General features: G+C 45.2%; 1 protein-coding gene across 1 annotated transcript in view; it reads right to left on the reverse strand.

Moving 5' to 3' along the window:
- Window positions 1-7,495, reverse strand: part of LOC122377981 (mediator of DNA damage checkpoint protein 1-like) — a 17,691-nt gene extending 10,196 nt beyond the window's left edge. The window contains exon 1 of the mRNA XM_043358647.1: window positions 7,448-7,495. The gene's annotated coding sequence lies outside the window, so the exon portion shown is untranslated. The remainder of the gene's footprint in view (window positions 1-7,447) is intronic.
- Window positions 7,496-7,503: the final 8 nt, after the last annotated feature.

Raw genomic sequence — 7,503 nt, forward strand, 5'->3', positions numbered from 1 at the left:
TGTCTACATCCTAGTAGTGTATAGACCTCCATCATATTCAGACTATGAGAACGAGGCTTTAGCCCATGCATTGGAAGAGTTAGTTTGTGGAAAGGAAGTAATTGTTGTTGGAGATTTTAATCTTCCTAACATTCATTGGAAGTCTAACAAAGAGCTCCCATCCCTCATGGTTCCACCATTAGAATCTATGTTTTTGAATGTCTTTATCGCTCTGGGACTGACCCAATGGGTAGTCGAGCCAACGTTTCCGAGTTCAGGAAATACCCTCGATCTTCTGCTAACCTCCAATGACGACCAAATCGGAAATGTTACGGTCCTCCCTCCACTGCCTTCTTGTGATCATTGTCCGGTTTTGTTTGAATTCGTGTTTCAAGGTGACTTTGTTTCTGATTCGTCCCCAGGAGCCCCAAGGTATGATTGGCACAAAGGCAATTATGACAGGCTAAACGACCTAATAGCTATGATTGACTGGGACTTCGAATTTGATTATCTTAGTGTCTCCACTGCTGTCGACAAGTTCACTGAGACCCTGACCTCCCTGGTTGCTCAGTGTATTCCCCTGAAGACTGCTCGCAAGGATAAGCCACCATGGAGAACCAGGCCTCCGAGAGGACTGTTGCGTCGTAGACAGGAGGCATGGGAGGGTTATAAAAGAGCCAGATTACATTGTGGTCGTAAATCGGTTGTAGCCCTTGAAGCATATTCTGCTTTTGCTGCTGTTAACAAAAGTGTGCATAGTTTCGAGGCAAAATCTCAGGCAGACTATGAACACAGTCTCATTGATAGGTTTAAAGAGAATCCCAAGCTGTTACACTCATATGTGCGCTCAAAAAAGTCTGTTCCGTCCTCCGTGGGTCCCCTGAAGCTTTCAAATGGAAAACTTTGTTCTGATCTCGCAGCCATGAGTGAATGCTTGGCTTCATCATTTGCAGCTGTTTTTTGTCAGAATGTCCCATCTCTTCAAGAACCACATCAGTTGTATGAAGGTCACATTGATATGTTACACCTGTCTATTGACGTGGTGAAGTCCGAGCTTTTTTCCCTCGATGTCAATGCTGCTATGGGTCCCGATGGTATCCACCCTATGGTGCTCAGGAGATGTAGTGAATCCTTGGCCTATCCGCTCTTTGTGATTTTCTCCAAGTCACTCGAGGAAGGGACAGTTCCTGTGGCTTGGAAGAACTCCACCATTATCCCTATTTTTAAAAAGGGGCATCGTTTCGAGCCACTTAATTATAGACCAGTGAGCCTTACCCCTGTTTGCTGCAAAACCCTGGAACGCATCATTACTAGCCACTTGCGGCTCTATCTAGAGGACAATGACCTTCTTTCTGATCATCAGTTTGGGTTTCGCCAAGGGAGATCCACTGCAGAGCAACTTCTTTTGGCTTACGACGAGATCGCGGACCTCATGGATTCTGGGTATGTTGTGGACTTAGTGTTGTTCGATTACAGTAAGGCTTTGATATTGTTTGCCACAAAGTCCTGTTAACGAAGCTCCAGTCTCTTGGCATTACCGGTCAGCTCTTAACATGGATAGCATCATTCCTATCTGACAGGGAGATGAGAGTGTCTGTTAGCGGACATCTCAGTGGCCCCAGACCTGTCCACAGTGGTGTGCCTCAGGGTTCGGTCTTGGGACCGCTACTTTTTTTGGTCTATATAAATCACATTGGCTCCAAATTGATATCAAAGTACAAGATATTTGCAGATGACCTCAAGATTTATTCCGGTGTGAAGTATCCTCGCGGACATTGCCCGACTGTGATTCCATCTGTTCAGAATGATATAGACTTGTTGGTCAATACGTCTGTATCATGGGGTCTCAAGATTAACAGAGAGAAATGTGCGGTCCTGCGTTTCTCGAAAGGCTTTAAGGACCTGGTGCCACCTTCATACTCCCTCGAGGGTAGTCCCCTTCCTATCTGTGACTCACACGGTGACCTTGGTGTCCTGGTGGACACAAGGCTTAGATTTCACGAACACATCGGATCTGTTGCACACAAAGCGTCTGGTTTATGTTACAGTTTTCTTAAGTCAACTGTCTGCCGCTCATCTGATTTCATGTTGTTCCTCTTTAAAACTCACATAAGACCACTGATAGAGTATGCTTCATGCGTGTGGAACACTGGTTACAAGGGCGATATGGTTAAACTGGAACGTGTGCTAAGGATGTGGTCTAGACATATAGATGATTTGCAGAATCTGAGTTATGAGGAGCGTCTGCGAAAACTTGATATGTATTCAGTCGCAGGAAGGCTTCTGCGCGCAGACTTAATCCAATATTGGAAAATATTTAATGGTAAAAGTCATATAAAACCTGAGACGTTTTTCTCTCGTCAATTACACGGCTGCACTCGAGGCCATTGTTACAAGATACGCGTGCCACATGTTACACTAGATGTTCGTCGTCGCTCTTTCTCCATCCGATGTATACACATCTGGAACGGCCTCCCAGAAAACGTTGTGACCGCACCTGACTTAACTAGCTTTAAGAGGGCCTTGGCCGATGCGATTCGTGACCAACTGTACCAGCCTGCGGAGTAGTTGATGATGAGCAACTTCGTGTCAAATATTCTTGATTCACATGTATTTTTTCGTATGAGCTATTTATGTGGATGCTATAACTCCAGTTGCTATGTAACCCCTCTATACTCGCGAATTCTTATCTCAACTGGCGCATCCTTTGATCCTGGGTTCCCTTGCCTTGACTATCCTTAAGGCTGTCAGGCTTGGTGAACCCTACCAGGTGAGAATACCAGGTCAGTCCCACGCACAAGGGGGAAAAGCTCAAATTATTGAGCGCTCAAAAAATTGAGCGGGCCCCATTATGAAGGAATAGGCGAAACGATGGTATTTTACAATGCCTCTAGCGTCACACTACGGCCAATATCGTATCCAACTAAGGTATCAATGGCAAGAGAGAGCAACAAGGTTTCTTCTCGAACACTCGCCGTGATAATTTATATCGGTGTTTTTGGAAAGAAAATGCCCTAAAGACGCTCAACTTTTTGAGCACCACTTGTCGTTCGGGACCGCGATACTCAATAAATTGAGCGCCACGACAGACGACAGTCAGCTGGCGCTCAAAAAATTGAGTGCCGGCCAGCATCTACACTCAATTTATTGAGCCTTCTCCGTGACAGGTGAAGCCGGTACTGGCTGCCATTTTTGATGTTATATTCGTTGAAATACGTTAAACTGAGTTGAAACAGAAATGCAGGAAGTTGAATGCTACGTGGTACCTAAACTTTTCACAAACCCATGGCATCATGTCACATTTTCCGCTAGTAGTTTTATCGGTCGCCTTTCGGATTCGGCACACCTCAAATAATTATACAGGGCTTGAATAATCCGTATGAATACTGTATTGATATTTTCTGACTACTGGGAGAAGGGAATACGTGATTACAGAAAGATATCCAATTCCACCCACGCTTGAATATTGGAGAATTATACAGGAAAAACTGTATTGCCACGGTTACAACTTACAAGGCCATCGGCTGCAAACAAACAAAAATACTATACAATGTGGGTTAGATTCACAAACATCATCAAGTGTGGAACACAGAGACGAGCAAAACAACATCACATTATCGCATGCCAGCCCGACCACATTGGAACCGGGTGACCTGCGACCGGAACCTGCGTCTTGCCAGCATACATCACAAAAGCAGGAGGCAGTGTCGTACTGCTTTGATCCAAAATATGCCATATAACAAATGATATAAACGACCTAAGCTCGGACTAAGCTTATCATTATCAAATCCTTAACATGTAAAAGACGAATGGAAACATCGAGTCTCAGACCAGGAGTAGCAACCATCACAGTAGCAACATCACAAAGAACACGCGGCATTATCAGACAGCCGTTTTGTTATCGGGCTACAGGCGGCGACGGCGTGGTTGCAGACCAGCTGCGAGGTAGCGGCGTGCGGGCAAAAGGCGCGGGCACACCTCCATGTGGCCGTGCGGACAGTGCGCGGTCGACGTCGCATAGTGGGCGGCATCGGGCTGTCCCGGGGCCGTCGAAGCCGCACAGGTTGTCGGCGCATGTGGGCGCGCGCGGTCACCACGGCCAGCTGCTCACCACCAGCACAGACTGCGCAGCGTCGCCGCTCCGCCGGCCAGAACACGCAGACAACCCTTCTTGCAGTCGCACAACACGTCGCCAAACTCATTCACCTGCCCCACCATGTTGTTGATGTCACCGAGTCGTTCAAGTTGTGGCTCGTGCCGTCGAGCATGACCTGCCCGATCGGACACGGGTCAGCGGCTTCTGCTCCAGCGAAGTCTTCATCTTGGTGACGTCTTGCTGATCTCCACGAAGGCTGAGCAGATGACCTTACCCACAGGGACGGCCGACGTCCTCGCCAGCGACCGCTTGGTTGTGCAGGCCTGCCAGAAAAAGAAAAGCTGTTTGGTGATCTCAAACGATTTTTTTTCTTTATGCAGTGGAACAAAATGGAAAATATGTCATACAACAGGAACTAAAAAAAGATGCAGCCTAGGTCGTCTAAGAAATGGGTGCAACATTGATAAAATTCTTCCTTGAATGAATTCTACAAATGCTTTTGATAAAATGTGTGGTGATTATAAGGAGACCACTGTACTATAAAATTGCTCAGGATTCCCTATCTGGACCTGTCAAAAAATCCTGACTGCACACCAAGAATGAGCATTAAATCCAAAACCTCTACCAGGTACCTAGGGATAATTAAATTCTGATTCAGGAAAATATTTCACATCATACAAATAAAAACCTTTACTATATTGAAACTGAAAATGTGATGCCGATCCAGTGGCCTAAGGGTCTCAAAGTATAATAATGAATTAATCTATTATAAATTTGGTGGTGACTGCCAACTGGCATCTGGCAGCCTAGACCTTGAGGCTTGAAAGTGGCCTTCCTTTTCCGTTGACTCCGATCCTCCAGATGGAAATGATATAAAGGATCATTTTTATCTTATTTCAAATGAGCCAGTCAGCAAAGTGGCTATCCTGTTTCAGCATTCACACACACAATAGTTGACTGTCAGTCTGCCATGCTGTCAGTGTTGTGAAGTAACGAAGGAGTTGAGTTTTGTTGATTATAAATTGTGATGTTATGTAAAGGACTGGAAAATGAATGTGAAAACTATGGAAACATATTGGCAGAGTATTGTCACTTACTATCAGGACATATGGATAGAGAATACATTCAAATTAATAAGAAATGCCAAATATCAAGGTACTCAATCACTGATAGCAGTGGACTATCATATGTTTTAATGTCAATTATATGAAAGTTAAGACTGAAACTACCTTTTACTGCATCATACCTAATGAAAAATTGTGTGAAGAAAACATTCACAGCCTCTTTGAAGCACTTAGACCACTAAAAAACAAAAATTTTCACGTAAATATGTTGTGTCTCTTTCCCTCAAAACATCATATCGGATGGCGCCACTTTCGTCGACAGTTACTTATCTGCACGCAAATCGAGGAAAACGTGAATTGATTGACGTTTACGTGTTTCCAAATTTAAAATCACAGCATATTCAAACCTTTCAGTGTACCTTTTAACATCTAAATATAACTAAAACGATAAAAACTTACCTTCAACACAAGGACGACGACAACCACGCGACCGGAGACGTCGCGACGAAATAAACAAACGGCGCCGCCAAATGAAAAATATTCTCCGATATGGGTGATGTGAAATTGAGTCGCAATCATTTTGGGTAGTATGAAAAATGCTCTTTCAAACAGAACCCTAGTAAAAAACGTGAATGGACAAAAAATAACTTTTATTTCGACATAAATATTGGCCTGTTTTTAAGGCATCCTGGTATGCTGTAAGATTTCGACCTAGAAATTGGTGTTCCCCCAATCATTGAACCTTGAGCAGTGAAAAATATGAAAGCCTAATCTGTTTTGCATCATTAGTGAATCTCCTAGGGTGTTGCCATTTCTCCCTAGGTGTTGCGAGTTGCTTTTGCAAAACGTGTTCCTGAAACGGCTCAATTTTTTGAGCCCTCAGCATTACGCCTATGGGAGCCTCTGACGTCACACGCTCAATATTTTGAGCGCTCAATAATTTGAGCTTTTCCCCCTTGTGCGTGGGACTGAGGTGAGAATATCTACACATTAACTGCTACTGCATTCCTCTTTTCATGAGACCCTGTGACGGAAACCATTCATTTTCACCTTGTTTATAACAAAAGCTCCTTGTTCTTTGTTATCAAACCTTAAGCAAGCAAAGCATTTGTGGCATAAATTAGCATGTTAGGTAACTATGTACTGAAATAACATAAAAGGTTCATACTACGCACAAATAACTTTCAGCATTTGTGCCAAAATTTTGACACAAGATTGCTTGCACCAAGTTTTGACACACACAAGTTTTTGACGCGAGTCCCTCAGCCAGAGGCATCCAGCTGCAGCATGTCTAGTGTATGAAGTTATCTAGTCTGAGGGGTGTTCATGGGCACCGCACACTGCTGCGTGCGGTGTGTGCGGTGCGTCCAGCAGGCGTGGGGGTAGGGGATGGGTAGGCGGTTCTGACGTCACGGCTGCGTGCGGTGGACGGTCCGCTGTGGCCAGTCCCGACCGGCCACAGCGATCGCTGTGTGCGGTGACGGAAGGCTGACGTAGGGACGCAGTGGGCGGAGCTTCGAGGCTGTGTGCGGTCCGCCCGCACACAGGGCCCGTGAACAGCCCTCAGGTATGTCCCAGCCTAAAAGAAGCATTTTACCCATACACCACCTTGCATTTTCAACTTGAATTAAACAACTCAAAATGCACCTTACCCAGACTCACCAGATGATGGTTTCTGGCCCGGTCAATTATTACATATATCCGACACCGTAGCCTGGTTCAGAGAAAAATAAGGAAGCACCTTCATCACATGATACCTTTCATAGCATCTTTTCTTGGCACTTTCAAACTTAATTGCTAATTTCTCGCTTAGAAACACTGACCACAGACACAGAGCCCTAGCCAAGCCCTAGCAAAACCAAAGCAAAACACAAACACACACGCACACGCGTGTTCTCTCAGGGTATCGTTCTCTCATGCGCAATAATTGTATCGCGCGCCTTTTTCACAACCAACAATGAAGCATTCGTCAAACCGGTAGCAGCTTTACATTTACGAATCCGCTACTGGAATCACTCAAAATCCCATTAGAAAATAAATAATCCAAAAGCAAGATGAATAATATGTTTTGTTCTTAATGCAAGGGTGCCTTTTGTATTAATACGGCTTGCATGGATGCACGGTGCACTGAAGACGGCCGACAGCACATTCGTAAATCTGCTGCTGCGTATAAATGCCAGTCGCCGACTGCTGAGGCCCTCAAAACATCGAGTATAGGTTTTCCCCGGCGGGATCCTGGGCCCAGAACCTTGGCCCAAGACTCAGGATATCCGAAACTAGCAGTCACACCCAAGGCCGTATATCACACCGTGCGCATCCCACAGGCCGAAGACGACCGCCTGATCTGAGGTCCGTTGGCAAACA

This window comes from Amphibalanus amphitrite, unplaced genomic scaffold (genome assembly GCF_019059575.1).
Source record: "Amphibalanus amphitrite isolate SeventyFive unplaced genomic scaffold, NRLGWU_Aamphi_draft 000053F_arrow, whole genome shotgun sequence".
Taxonomy (NCBI): domain Eukaryota; kingdom Metazoa; phylum Arthropoda; class Thecostraca; order Balanomorpha; family Balanidae; genus Amphibalanus; species Amphibalanus amphitrite.